This window comes from Thamnophis sirtalis, unplaced genomic scaffold (assembly GCF_051295495.1).
Source record: "Thamnophis sirtalis isolate CommonGarterSnake01/CBP01778 unplaced genomic scaffold, rThaSir2_p1.2 scaffold_13, whole genome shotgun sequence".
In the NCBI taxonomy this organism is placed as follows: domain Eukaryota; kingdom Metazoa; phylum Chordata; class Lepidosauria; order Squamata; family Natricidae; genus Thamnophis; species Thamnophis sirtalis.
This window is the reverse complement of record NW_028261393.1, coordinates 29,729,266-29,744,654: the sequence shown is the minus strand read 5'-3', so window position 1 is coordinate 29,744,654 and position 15,389 is coordinate 29,729,266.

Genomic DNA, 15,389 nt, shown 5'->3' with positions numbered 1-15,389 from the left:
ATCGTTTTGCCTTGGTCTCTGATTTAATTCTACATGATACTTGGAATGCTGACATTATCCCAATACTCTCTTCAAAATAAATCACCAGCACCCGCTCCCTCAAGGGGGCTGGTGGCTGGTGAGGGTTGCTGTTTTCCCAACGCTGAGCCACTCGGTCAGCGTAAAATATCAGTGAACAATTATGAGCAAGACTTTTGAGATAAGAAGCTGAGATGAGACGCTTCTTTGCAAATCTTCAAAGGTGAAGCAGTTTCGCTTTTAAAATTTATTGCCGCTGGCAAGAAGCCCAGCCTGTGGGGGATGGAAAGAAGAGGAATGAAGAAACTTATTCTCAACGCAACTAAAGAATGGCCAGATGATCTGATGAATGGAGATCCCAGTCACCCTCACGCAGTCAGCTCCAATGGCTTTCCCGGACTGTTCCAGACAACTAAATGTGAATGCATACTACCCCTCCTTCCCCCTCAGCCAAGGCTTGGAAAAAACCCTGGAGTGGAGATTTTGACTCCTTCCAAATGGGGATAATTGAAATGAACCAATGCCCTGCAACTGAGTTGAAGACAGAATCCCTATCAAGATGGGATTTTCAACCCAGCCAGCAAGAAGGGATTTGGCCAGCATCTTTCACTTGCCAGCCACCAGAAATTGGGCTGCAGCTAGTGGATGAAGCACCACTAAATTGGGTTTTCTTCCCAGAGTATGGATGGTTAAGATGCCAGTGGGCCATCAACATGGGCCATCAACATGGGGAAATCCTCCAAGCCAGCAGTGGGGCCCTTGGCACATAAACCCCCCTAACCAGCCATCATTGGGTGAACTGCAACCTGTGAATCAGGCACCCTCGGGATGAGTCTTAATCCCAGGTCATGGATGGAAGGGATTCCAATTGGTACCTGCCCTTCCTCAGCAGATGGCATCATGGCAGACAACTGGGCAGTGGCCCACCGAGGGATTGGCCTCCCCACTGGTTCCAGTCTCCCCTGCAATGCCCCCAAAGGTTCTTACCCAACTTTCCTACAGAGAAAGGTTCTCAACAATGGAAGAAGGGATTACCAAGGGGCAAGCTACAGAATGGACGGTGGAAAAATGTGATGAGGCGGTTCCTAAGTTTAGAGATGTAACTAGGTCCCTTTCCTCGTGGGGGCCAACAAAATGCCACCTTTGCTGTCAACTTGGCCACAAAGCGTCAGAGTGCTTGGCTCCAGCCCCATTGCCACAAATGTGCACATCAACTGCCATGGCAGAAAAGAGAAGGCCTCAGATGCCACCACAAAAGAGTCATCTGGGCCAACAACCTCGAGAAGAGGATCCCCAACTTAAGGTGACAAAGAGTCCTACCAAGGGGGAGGCCTCGGAGGAGGAAAAGGGTCAACAACCTCTGGAAGAGGATCCCCAACTTAAGGTGACAAAGAGTCCTACCAAGGGGGAGGCCTCGGAGGAGGAAAAAAGCAAACACTCTCTGGAAGAGGATCCCCAACTTAAGGTGACGAAGAGTCCTACCAAGGGGGAGTCCTCGGAGGAGGAAAATGCTGAAGATGACCCAATGGTGAATGCACCCATCCGCCCCTTCACCTTCCAAGTCAACCTCCAAGTGCCTAAGATGGGGTTGGAGGGGGAAGTTGAAGCAGTTGTGAGCACCAGTTGCTCTCGATGCTTAATCAGCAGGTCAATTGTCAAGCAACTAGGCATAAGCACAAGACCTCTAGCCTGTCCCATTCAGGTTGAGCAGGTAGATGGAACGCTAATTGGAGGGGCCCAAACCATGCTAGTAACTGACCTGGTGAAGTTACAAGTGGGCCGCCACTGCGAGCTTCTCAGATTCATTGTGGCTCGAGATGCCTGAAAAAATAATCTTGGGGCTTGCATGGCTTGACAAGTGGAAGCCTACGATAAAGTGGGAAGACGGTGGTAGGAAATTGATGATGATAGTGGTTGAGCCGCTACCACCTGTGAAGGAAAAGGGCCAGATAGGGATGATTGAACCCAAGAGCCCAGAACCTGCAGCAGACACAAAACCCCCAGCTGTCCAACAAGTACTCAAAAACTTGTTGGGGGATGTTTTGTCGAGAAAAACGCAATATGATACTAATGGAAGCCAGGATAAGCTGATGACAGCTATGAAATTGGCGCTCCCAACAGACCAGTCTGGACTGCTACAACGAGTGGCCAGCCTTAACAGACCATAGGAAGAGGTCGCAATGGACTTCATCGTGCAACTCCCAGACAGCATTGGCAACAGAGTAATCTGGACAGTTAAGGACTTGGTTTTGCAAGCTGGTGCACTTCATCGCTTGCTCAGAGTTGCCATCCACAAAGAAATTAGCGAAAATGTTTGTGAAACACATATATTTCCTGCACAGATTGCCCAAGAGGATTATTTCAGACCGCGGAGTCCAGTTCACAGCCAAGTTCTGGAGCCAGGTCCTGAGATCCATGGGGTCCACATAAGAACTGAGCTCAGAGGTTCATCCCAACATGAACTGTGCAGCAGAGAGAGCCAATGTGGTAGTAGAACAATACATCCAGTGTTTTGTGGACTATCAGCAAGACAACTGGTCAGACTTGCTACCCTTCGCAGAAGTGGCATACAACGATGCGATTCACAGCAGCACTGGATTTACTCCTTTCCAGATTACCAGTGGCATGGAATTTGTTCCCATGCCTGAGCTGCCTAGGAAATCTCCCTCCTCCATGTCTTTGAATGAATGGATGGACATACTAAAGAAAGGTTGGGAGAATATGAAGAAGGCTCTAGCAGATGCAGCAGAAGCCTACCAGAAGCAAGCTGATAAACATCGCTTGCTCCAGAACCCCTTCCATGTGGGGGACAAAGTTTTTGTGTCTATCAAATACTTAAGATTAGGAATGCCTAGCAAGGAATTTGGTCCAAAATGTCTAGGTCCATTACCAATAGTGAAGATAGTTAACCCATTTACAGTTCAACTCAGTCTACCCAGAAGTCTAGGGAAATTTGACCCAGAATTTCAATGTAGCTTGTTGAAACCAGTAAACCTGGGGGTGATGAGTTCCCTCCCCTCTCGACATGTATGGTTGTGCGACTGTTGTCTACTTTTATTATTTGTATTTTGTCTTTTTATGTTCCCCATTTTTTCCCCCTTGAATTGTTCGCCGCCCTGGGTCCTCCCGGAGAAGGGCGGCATACAAATAATCAAATACAAATACAAATACAAATAGAGTCTAGCATAAGAGCATCCACCCAAACTTTCTCTCCTCTTAACCAGATAGAAGGGGAAACACAATCTGAAAAGATTGTAGACTCTAGGTTGAATAGGGGTCGCTTACAGTATTTAGTGCAGTGGAAGGGTTACCCTTTGTCTGAAGCCACTTGGGTGAAAAGTTGGAACTTAACAGTGGAAAAGTTAGTAGAACAATTCCATGAGAAGTTTCCCGATAAGCCAAAGGGTCCCCTAAGGGGGGAAGTAGGTGGTTAATTTTTTATGTTAACTTTTATGTTATTATCTTTTCAGGAAACATTTTTCTTCTGAGGAGAGGCCGCCTGTCAGGCCTGCAATTATATTCCTTTTAGAATTTTGGCCGCTTCTCTTAATTTCATTATGTTGTTTCATTAGTATAGTTGATGGGAGGGGAATAGACAGGAGTGAGATTGTGGAATGTATTGTTATCATTCTTTTATGGGTGTGGGGACAAGATCATGAACTTTTAACTGGGTGGAATTCTGATGTCATTTCCAGTATTGGGATTCCATAGCATAATGCCAACATGTCTGATTTATTAAATTGGAACTTTAAGGATCGTTTTGCCTTGGTCTCTGATTTAATTCTACATGATACTTGGAACGCTGACAGAGTCCTTGGTACCCTCAAAGCTTGGGGATTTCCTATAGACATTTCTTAGGGACGCAGTGGTTCAGTGGCTAACACGCTGAGCTTGTTGATCAGAAAGGTTGGCAGTTCGGTGGTTTGAATCCCTAGCGCTGCATAACGGAGTGAGCTTCCATGACTTGTTCCAGCTTCTGCTAACCTAGCAGTTTGAAAACATGTAAAAATGCAAGTAGAAAAATAGGAACCACCTTTGTTGGGAAGGGAACAGTGTTCCATGCGCCTTTGGCGTTTAGTCATGCTGGCCACATGATCATGAGACGTCTTCAGACAGTGCTGGCTCTTCGGCTTTGAAACAGAGATGAGCATTGCCCCCTAGAGTCAGAACGACTAGCACATATGTGCGAGGGGAACATTTACCTTTATAGTCATTTCATTACTCAACTACATAACATTATCAGTGCTGGTAAGTAGTAGTAGCAAATTGAGAGCAAATCCCCTCCCTTCTACCACTGATGTTACCGCTATGGGTAATGAAATGTCTGCCAGAAAACCACCAAGCTCAGAGAGCATCAAGGACCTCCCCCTATTTTTCCTGAACAGAGCACATAGGAAGAGTAGAGTTAATGCTTGCTGGGACCCAAGAAACTGGAGGCCACGAAGCTCAAACCGTCTGCCAAGCAGAGCCGCCCACAAGAACTATGGAGCTGCCAGACTCAAAGTCAAATGGTGGTTTTGCCGGGCTCCCAACAGAGCAAAGACGGGAAGGAGGCCTATGCCCCCCTCCCACTCCCTCTGAGACTGATCCCAGGTGGGTAGAAGTGCCCCAGGCCAAGCTGAGTGTCAGCATGGGATTAGATTTTGCTGCATGCTTGCTATCAGCTGCCATAGTAATTGGGGGGGGGGATGGCATTTGGGCTGGTGAGGTGAAGTCTCATGTGAACTGGGAGGTTTGCTCTCAAAAATTTTTGCACTGCTGAGTGGATTTGTTTATACCCAGTCAAGACCAACCGTCCTAGGACTCCAGATGGGTAAAATACCTGAAGATGGGCTTCACATATCATCATACTGGACTTTGATTGGACCCTCAGTACTGGACTCAGGGGGGGGGGATTTGGGGAAACGTTCAATCTGTAACTTTCACATGTTTTGAATTAGATCTTGCCTTGCTTTCGCTGCTATTGATACAGCATGGGTTGCACAGGTAAACCCACCAGTGGCTGGCCAGGTTAGGTGGTCTTAATAGAATGGACCTTATAGATTCATTTTAGTTTGGCCTTTTACTCCAGTGCCCTGGAGTCCCAAAGTTGACTTTTAACTTCCTCATATTACAAATAGGGCTGACAGTGTGGCAAGACTCTGTAAAGGAGGGGCACAGGAAGCCAGGCGTGGGGTAGAGATAGTACAGAGAAGTTGCAGAAAACTGTTGGTATGAATATCTGCTTTTGTATTTTTCCAAGATGTACTTCCCTGTTCTGAACAGGGGTTTTTACGTTTTGTATGAATACGCCTCTTTAAACGCCCTCTGATTGACGAAGTTTGATTAAAGGTATAAAATCACTGCCTTGGGCGTAGCCAGGCCAGTTCAGATGTTGGTGTGTGAACACGCTGAACTCGATGCATCCAATAAACCTGTTTCTCTTCCTTCGTGGTCTCAAGTCCTGATCTTTCGTAAGTAGATTACAAACCTCAATCTGCTGCAACATTTTTGGCGAGCCAGCCAGGAGTTGAGGGGTCTTTGGGACCCTCTGGAGCGTCCACCCCGGTGTCAGAGCTCATCTTGTCAGGGGGAACCTCCCTGGCGCCAACGGACCCATTTGATCCGAGGGACTTCCCAGCGACAGAGGGCTCTGGCAGCAGCGTTTGGCGATTCCAAGAACCACCAGAGAAGGACCAGAGACCAGGCATCTAAAAGGCTGGCCAGCATCGCAGGAGGGAAGCCAAGTACATGAGGCAAGTACTGTGGGAACCCTATTTAGACCCGGACTCCTTGTTGAGCCGGAGGTGAGGCCTGATCTCCCTCACTAGGTGAAAGGTTTTGGGGAGGATTGTCTAGTGTATGTGTGTGTGTGTGATTGAGGGGGGGGGGCTACTGCATTTCCCTACGATAGCCGTGTCCATCCGGTATCCTGGGTCAGAAGCCTGTGTGGGGTGATTGCTAAATTTTTGTTGTCTGGTACCCTGGGAAGAGTTGTGGGGGGGGGGCAGCAGTGTTCCCTTGACCCCTTACAATGTATGTTAAATCATTTTAAAGAAGGATATGTGACTCAGGACTATGGCATTGAGTGAAGCAGGCATGAGCTTAAAAAAAGTTTTGTGAATCTGAATGGCCCACTTTTGGTTTTGGGAGGCCTAACAAAGGCAATTTTTGATCCCAACATAGCTTTGAATGTCCATAGGTTAGTGTTTGATCCTGTTCAAACAGGATCCGTATATTGACGTGTAGTACAATTTGTTGAGGAGACAGCTTGGCTAAAAAACAAATGCAAAAGACCAACAGTGTATTCTTATGGCTGTTCGGGTTGCAAACCCCAAATGTCCCAAGCAGAGACCACCAATCCTAGCTAGTGCCCCAGAAGACTTGCCAGAAGAAGGAAGAGGAGATAGAGCAGTCTGAAGAGAGGGAGAAGATTAGAATTGCAGTGTCTAACATTCTAAAACCTGATGTTCCTGCTCACACCAATCTGGCTGACTTTACTGAGCAACGCTTCCCTTCAAGGGACCCGAGATGGAGCCCCTATGACCCCCACCAGTTGACTCTGCTACGTAATCATCAACAGTTAATTGTAAGGGCTGTCCGGCTGGGAGGAAAGCCAGCCACTAAAATGTCTAAACTCTGCCGAAAGCCCCGAGGTTTTTATTTATGGTAACCACTAACCTTCCTGAAAATGCTCGGATGCTAGCTATGGCCTTTATTTCTCAGTCATCCGACACAAGCTGTAGAAGCTGGAAGGGGCACTGGGGAAGCCCCTCAATGAGCTTATGGAAGTAGCTAGAAAAACTCTCGTCAATAGAGACTTGTTGGAGGAAAAGAAAAAAAAATCAAAAGATGCAGGAAAAAAGCAGAAGTGCTCGCGGCAGCAATTAGGGAGGGGAACAGGCCCCCACCCTTGGGACGGAACTGATGTGCCATCTGTTACGAACATGGCCACTGGGAGGGGAGTGCCTCAACTGGGACTGGGCTCCACCCCCTGAGGAAAGGGAAGATGACCGCCCTAGGATGCCAAGGGATCCCCCCACCAAGCTGCCCCAGGAGACCTGAATCTTACAGGAGGGCCTTCAATGGCATGCAGAGGAAAATGGTTTTCAGTCATTGATTCAAAAGATGCTTTCTTGTTTGCCTTCGAATGCCCAGTCACAGGCAGAAAGCAGCAATATGCGTGGACACGCTTGCATCGAGGCTTTGGAAAAAACTCCCCCACCTTATTTGGAGCTGCATTAGCCATGGATTTGAAACTTTTAGACATTGCCCCACCTGATGTGGTTTTGCAAGATGTAGCTGACTTGTTGGTCACAGGCCAGACGGAGGAAGCCTATCATGCCAATGCAGCAGCCCTACTGCTCCTCCTACAGGAGAGAGGCTACAAGGCCTCTCAGACCAAAGCCCAATTAGTCCAATTGGAAGTTAGATATTTAGGTTACGACATCCAATAGGGACAAAGGACTCTGGGCCATAAAAGGAAGGAGGCCACTTGCCAATTGCCAGCCCCACGAAATAGGAAGGCATTAAGGGGCTTTTGGGATGCAGCTGGGTTTTGTCGCATTTGGATTCTCAACTTCGCATTGTTAGCAAAGCCACTCTATGAAGCTACCAAGGGGAATGGAAAAGGAACCCTTGAGTTAAGAGGAAGAGGAACAGAACAGCTTTTTGGAATTGAAGCATGCTGTGACTCAGGCTCCTAGTTTTCTGACTTGACAGCCTTTTCAGTTGTTTGTGGACATTGAGCAGAATATGGCCATTAGGATACTGACCCAACAGTTGGGAACATGGTATCATCCGGTTGCATATTTGTCCAAACAGCTGGATCAGGTGGCCAAAGGGTGGCCAGCCTGTCTCAAGGCTGTGACAGGAACTGCCCTACTTACCCAGGAAGCCAATAAGCTCACTTTTGGACAGCAATTAAATATCTACACCCCCCATGCTCTTCGGGCTGTCCTAGACCAGAAAGGTCATTTGTGGCTTACCAATCCACGAATGTTGAAGTATCAGGGGCTTGTTACACATAACCCCCTCATCACGTTTGTCCAATCTATGCTTTGAATCCAGCAACCCTGTGGCCTGACCCAGACTCTGAAATTACTCATGATTGTTTGCAAACCATTGAAGAAACCTATGCCAGTCACCCAGATTTGAAGGATAAACCCACATCACACAAAGATGCAACTCTTTGTACAGATGGAACCAGCTTTCTACATGAGGGCATGCGAAAAGCAGCTTATGCTGTAGTCACCCTTGATGATGTGTGGGAAGCCATGCCCCTACCACCAGAAACCAGTGCCCACTTGGCAGAACTACATGCCCTCACATGGCTTTGGAATTGGCATGAGATCTACGAGTCAACATTTACACAGACTCCAAATAGGCCTTCCTAACCATCCAAGCCCATGGAGTTTTAGGAAAAAGCTAATCACAGGAAAAAGGCCTCATCACAGCTGGAGGAAAGGACATCAGATATGACCCCAAATTATGCGTTTGTTGGACAGTGTGTGGGCCCCCAAACAAGTTGCCATTATGCGTGTATGGGTCATCAGAAAGGGGTTTCAATAACTGAAAGAGGAAACAACAAAGCTGATCAAGTTGCCAGAGCAGCAGCCTTGGATCCCCCTTCTTTACAGGCCGCATGCCTTACTCTGTGGACCCCGGCTCAGGAAGAACAACCCACATCGTATAGTCACTCAGGAACCCAGCGAGCTGAAGCAATGGGGTGGAACTACTAGATGGGTGGTGGGTTCTGCCGGACAAAAAGGTGTTTGTTTCCCAGCAGTTGGCATGGGATGCTGTCTCCTCCCTGCATAAGCATTTGCACTTAGGAAAAACGGCTTTGAAGAAAAAAAAGCCTTGGCTCAGGGAGGTCTATATCAACAATTTGTCTAGCCTGGCAGCTGCTGTTTGCTCTCAATGTCAGGTATGTGCTGCTAATAACCCTCCGTCAAGGCCCAGTTCAGGTGGGAGGGTCAAGAGGGCAGATCACACCATAGAGGATAAGTTGGCCAAAATTTGTCAGGAAACCCATTTCAAATGGCCGGATGATGCCCACAGCATGGCGTTGCTGGCAAAGAGGTGCACTCTCACCGAGGAGTTGGGTGTCTCGCCATTTGAATTGTTGTATGGGAGGGTTCCTAATTTGCGTGGCCCACAGGTGTTGCCCAACCCCAAGTTACAGACATGGTGAAGCTCAAACAGTTGCCAGCCCTGAATGCCATAGTCCACAAATTGCAGAAATATGTTTTGTCTTGTTGTTCTCATGAAATTGTAACTCCAGTCCACAACTTCCACCCAGGACAAGAAGTCTGGGTGAAGGACTGGTAGAAGGAACTATTGGGCCCCAAATGGTGTGGGCCGTATGCTGTTGTTGTTTTTTCTCCCCTTGTTGTTAAGGTAACTGAAATTAGGCCTTGGATTCACTGGACCCGTTTTAAATTGGCTGCGAAAGCTTATTGGAAGGCCTCCAGTGACCCTGCCAAGCCTCTATACCTCACGTTTTGGAAACACCAGGAGGAACGCCACCTCTTCTGCGGACACACGGGAAGCTGTCGCTCTACGAACAGGTGGTGAAGAACCAGCGCCCTCTGCAGGTGTCGCTCCAGGTGCCGTCGACACCCATCGCACAGGCAACGTACCGCGCCTACCGTGGAAACTCCGCCCCGTCCAATGCCCAGGCACAACCATGAAGACTGACTAGCGCCTACGCCGAGCTGCGTGCATTAGGAGAGGCCTGATGCCGGCAGTGCTGATCGTGGTTTTTCTCCTATTCATTTCTATTCTCATTGACTCTCTTTATCTCTATCAGGCAATCTTGGCCAGAGCAAAGGGTGAGGCCCATTGGTGGTGTGGGAAGTTCCGAATGATTACGGGGACCCCCGCTCCATCCTTTCCTATAGGGGGGAATGAGGATAATGAGGGTACTTCCCAACAAATGGAAGCTAGGCCCCTCACCTCTATAAATGACTCCCCTGCACAGGTAACTTCTGAGCCAATGCTAGAAAAAATGGGTTCAGGGCCTTTCCCCCTTTGCAAAGACTGCTTTTATCAGGGTGAACAGGGACTGCATTTTGTGTATAATGAACGCTGGTTATTAAATTGCCATCCGGAGGAGGGGCCATCACCCTGTTCAGAGGAGACAGGGAACTATTGGCAGTGTCACATGAACCCCAATGTCACAACTTGGGCACCAAACAAACAATACAATTCAACCATTAGGTGCCATAGAAAAAAAGCCCATTCAGAGACCCTTCCCAGACCCCTTTCCAGAAAGGACAAGGGCTCAGGTGAAGCGGGCCCCCCTTGATTTCAGTCTGAAAATGGAATATGACATAACTTATGACCAGATTCCCATAATAGTGGAGATAACTTGTCAGCTTATTGGGGATGTAGGGAATCAGTGGTTTCTACAATGGTGGTCAGAGGATGAAAATCTGTCAAGCATGGATGCACAAGACCTGAGTAAGTACTGGCAGATAGGTGTAACACGTAACCATAGTGCTAAAGCCAGTCGCCTGGAGGTCTGGATAACCCAATCCAGCTACTTGGAAACATATCAATGCCATGCGGGGACACTTGACAAGAACCTCAGCAGAACAGCTATAGCCACCCTAAACACACAGGGAAAGGGAATGGTGGTTCTGGAGCCACTCCTACAACAGGGTAGGAACCCCCATCCCAGATGGACCCCTCAGGAGGGTGGGAGGGGCGGCCCACAAGGGAAGGAAAAGGGAGCCCCAAGGGAACCCAGGGCCACAAGGGAGGCCATTACCCCCTCTCCATTGGAATGCACTCAATGCCTGCAGGATCCACAGAAGGACAAAAGGGAAAAAAGCCACAAAAACCCCATCTAGCACTTGGGAAGCCCCGGAGAACATGTATTGGATTCGTGGCACATTGGCCTACGAAGTCCTCCCTGTGTTCTTGGATGGATAAAACTTTGGGTTCTTTCTGTTGCCCATCCAATCATGACAGGTGCTAGGGGTCCTGGTGTATGACTCAGTAGGCCCCATCCGTCAGAAGAGGAAGGTGGACACAGCCTTCTCTAACTTTCCTTGTAAGGAACTGGCTGAATACGAGAAATCCGACATGTGGAATTCAGAGAGAATCGTATGCACATATGGGAGGGCCACTAGGGCAGAGGATGGGTCTTGGGGTTACTGCACCCCAATCTACATGATCAATTGGATCATGCATTTGCAGGCAGTATTGGACTTGGCTGGGGAGAGGATTGATAAATCTTTGAATATCCTCTCCAGTGCCACTGGCAAACTCTGTACTGCAGTGTACCAAAATCGATTGGCTCTTGATTACCTCCACGCAAGGGAAGGAGGGTCTGTGGGAAGTTCAACTTGTTTAATTGCTGCCTTCACATTGATGAGACTGGATGTGTCATTAAGCAGCTCACCACAGAAATGAGGCAACTCACTCATGTCCCAGGGCAGGAATGGAAAGGTTTTGATTTCACCTCCACTTCTAACTCCTGGTTCCCAAAATTGCCAAGGTTGCAGGCCATCATTGCCTTGATTGGTCTGATCGCAGCAGGCTGTGTAATCATCCCCTGCCTTATGCCAATCTTTGTCCGCACTATCACAAACTCCTTACCCCTCTTGATGGAGAAATGGGCCACTGAAAAGGTCCTGGCCCTGGTGGGATGCTCAGAAGAAGGACACTCGAGCAAATATGTTGGGCTCATGCTTCATGGAGAGGAACCTGCCATTTATGAAACTACACAGTAATCTTAGGATTGGGTGAAGTTTCAATAGGGGGGAATGATACAGCATGGGTTGCACAGGTAAACCCACCAGTGGCTGGCCAGGTTAGGTGGTCTTAATAGAATGGACCTTATAGATTCATTTTAGTTTGGCCTTTTACTCCAGTGCCCTGGAGTCCCAAAGTTGACTTTTAACTTCCTCATATTACAAATAGGGCTGACAGTGTGGCAAGACTCTGTAAAGGAGGGGCACAGGAAGCCAGGCGTGGGGTAGAGATAGTACAGAGAAGTTGCAGAAAACTGTTGGTATGAATATCTGCTTTTGTATTTTTCCAAGATGTACTTCCCTGTTCTGAACAGGGGTTTTTACGTTTTGTATGAATACGCCTCTTTAAACGCCCTCTGATTGACGAAGTTTGATTAAAGGTATAAAATCACTGCCTTGGGCGTAGCCAGGCCAGTTCAGATGTTGGTGTGTGAACACGCTGAACTCGATGCATCCAATAAACCTGTTTCTCTTCCTTCGTGGTCTCAAGTCCTGATCTTTCGTAAGTAGATTACAAACCTCAATCTGCTGCAACACTATCCTCTCTATCTCAATGGATTTGGGGTTTTTTTTTCTTGGGGTTTGAAAGGAGGCAGGCCTGACTTTGGGCCAGCAACAGTTTTTCTGGGCCAGCAACTGGGTTTCTGACCTTCCCAGCTGGCTTCTGACAAGCAAAGTCAAGATGGATTCACTTAACTATGTGATTCACTTAACAGTTGCAGTGATTCACTTAAACAGTGACAAAAAGGCTTGTAAAATCAGGTGCAGCTCACTTAACAACTGACTTGCTTAGCAACATAAATTGTGGTGAATCAAGGTTGACCTGGGAGAGGCCAGCAGAAGAGATGGGATGCACTCAGCAGCTGAGGCCCTGCCAGTCACCGAGTTACATACACCCCACTCCATTTCCATTCCAGCCATCGGAAGGGGTTGTGGATCTGGTGCCCAGCTGCTCCCAGGCCTGGAGTCCTTCTGAGCCCATGAACAGGAGACATGAATAATGGGCTGTCCGCTAAAAAAAGGCAAGGCTTCCTGGTAGGAAGCCTTTCATTGTGGAGCCTGTCTGGCAAGAACAAAGAATGCTTATTCGGAGAGAATATGCCAGTGTAAAACTTGGCATATTCTGGGTGGCTAAAGAACTGATAAGAGTAACAAAAGCTAGACATCCTGCATACCACAGCTGGAAGTTAGGAATAGGGATGGCCTGGAGCAAATAGATAACTCCTGGAGCATTCATTAGCCAAGTCTTAGGAATAGGGACAGCTAGGAACCAATAGAACAATTGTTAGGTCCTTACTTTAGTAATGTTTATTACATATTTCTTATATATCTTGTCTTATCCGCCTTGTGCTTTAGTTTAGTGAAATTGTATAAAGCTTTCTTTATTCTATTCTTCGGGGTTCTTTGGCATTTTTTGCCAGGACCCCTTTTCTTGGAGCGTTCCAGTAAAAGGAAACAAACCTGCACCTTGCATCTGGTGTTCTTCATCGGCTTCGGCACCAGGCTCAGACCCAAATTGGGGACTCGTGTGGGATTCCATGTCTGGATTTGATTGAAAGATACCAACGACCACTAGAGGGCTCCCAGATGGGTAAGTAGTGACTGAAAGGTATGTGAATGGTTTGAAATAAGACTCTTGATCGATGATCAGGATTGTGTATTTCTGCATGTTATCAGTTGCACCGACACCCATGAATTTTTGGCAATGACTGGGTACCGTGGAATGCAAGGGACATTGCAGGAATCCACTTGTCCCACCAATGCATGGAGTGGATTGATTCAATGTAAGAAGCCACTGCCTAGTGGAGTGATGACTAACTTTTTCTAAAGGTGTGCCAAAACTGTGCACGTGTTCGTGTGCCCATCCCCCCACCCACTTGCACATGTTCGAGTGACCCCCCCACCATGCATGCGGGGGGGATTTTTGCCCTCCCCAGGCTCTGAAGACTTTCCTGAAGCCTGGGGAGGGGGGCAACTGCCTCCCCCGGCCCTCCAGAAGGCCAGAAATCAGAGTTGAGGGCTGCCGTGCCAGCAAATATGGTTCCATGTGCCACCTATGGAACGCGTGCCCTAGGTTCACCGTCACAGGTCTAATAGTTGAGGCAGCAATTAGAAACCAGGAGAAGGTGAGTTCTAGTCCTGCCGTAGGCATGAAAGTTGGCTGGGTGACTTTGGGCCAGTCCCTCAACCCAATGCACCTCACAGGGTTGTTGTTGTGGGGAAATTAGGAGAAGGGAGGAGTATTAGGTACGTTTGCTACCTTCAGTTAGTTATAATAAATGAAAGAATAAATAATAAACAATCTTTTAGCTGCCTACTGCAGTATCTGCTTAGCAGAAACCTACATTGTAACAAGGTAATGATGAGAGGTGGATTCATTCAACCTTCAGGGAGATCAAGCTATCTTTAAAATGACCTTGATACATCAAGATGTGGTACAGGTAGTCCTTGACTTACAACAGTTCATTTAGTGACCGTTCAAAGTTACATCTCTGAAAAAAGTGACTTATGACCAATTTTTCACACTTATGACCCCATCCCCATCGTCATGTGATCAAAATTCAGACACTTGGCAACCAACTCGTATTTATGACAGTTACCGTGTCCCGGGGTCACGTGATCCTCTTTTACAACCTTCTGACAAGGAAAGTCAATGGGGAAGCCAGATTCACTTAACAACTGTGTTACTAACTGAACAACTAGAGAGATTCACTTGGGAACTGTGGCAAGAAAGGTTGTAAAATGGGTCAAAACTCACTTCAATATCTCACTTAGCAACATAAATTTTGGCCTCAATTGTGATCATAAGTTGAGGACTATCTGTACTTTTCCAGCTGCCAGAGGATGCCACAATTGCGACAATTGGGAAATGCTAAATTAGTATTTTTTAAACCTGGCAAGTTAAAGATACGTATGTGGACTTCCAGAGTTCCTATGCTGATGGAGGAATCCTGGCAACTGAAGTCCATGCATCTTAAACGTTTCTGAGATTGAGAAACGTTGGTTTACAGGAAGAATCTGAGGTAGGGAATAGTGGCCTTGATAGGTCACAATCTGGCATCAGGACGGGATGTAAATATTTTAAATGTATTCAAAATATGTTCACTTTGCATAAACAAACAGAACTGTGAAATATTTGGCTGCCGTAGAAGCCAAGAAAATGAAAGACAGTGTTTCTCTAGGCTTCCGCTGCAGCTGCCCACCTGGCAAATGTCCCTGGCCTGGGGGACTTGTGGGGTCCTGCCATCTCTTGTGCCAGTGAAAGGTGTTTGGCCGGTCATGCCAGGTGTTCTACAATAGATAGCAGCTAGATCGGGGTCTCAGGGTTTTCTTCCCCACTGAAATTGCTATTCCAGGGATCGCTGAGTCAGAAGGATCCAGGTTCATTTGTTTAAGTCCATCCCTGGCAGCTGGCTGTGAACTGGGGTGGATGATCCTGGAAGAGACGGAGGCTGGAAAGAGAAGTTCGGGAGAAAGGAACCTCCCTGATCCCCAATAACAAACAGTGGGGGACAAACTCTGCCTAAGATGCCGAAGTAAGTAATGAGGCTTAAAAATTTGTGAACCCTTTTGAATATTTCCATAGAAGATAATCCTCGACTTACAACTGAGGTCTATCTTATGGCC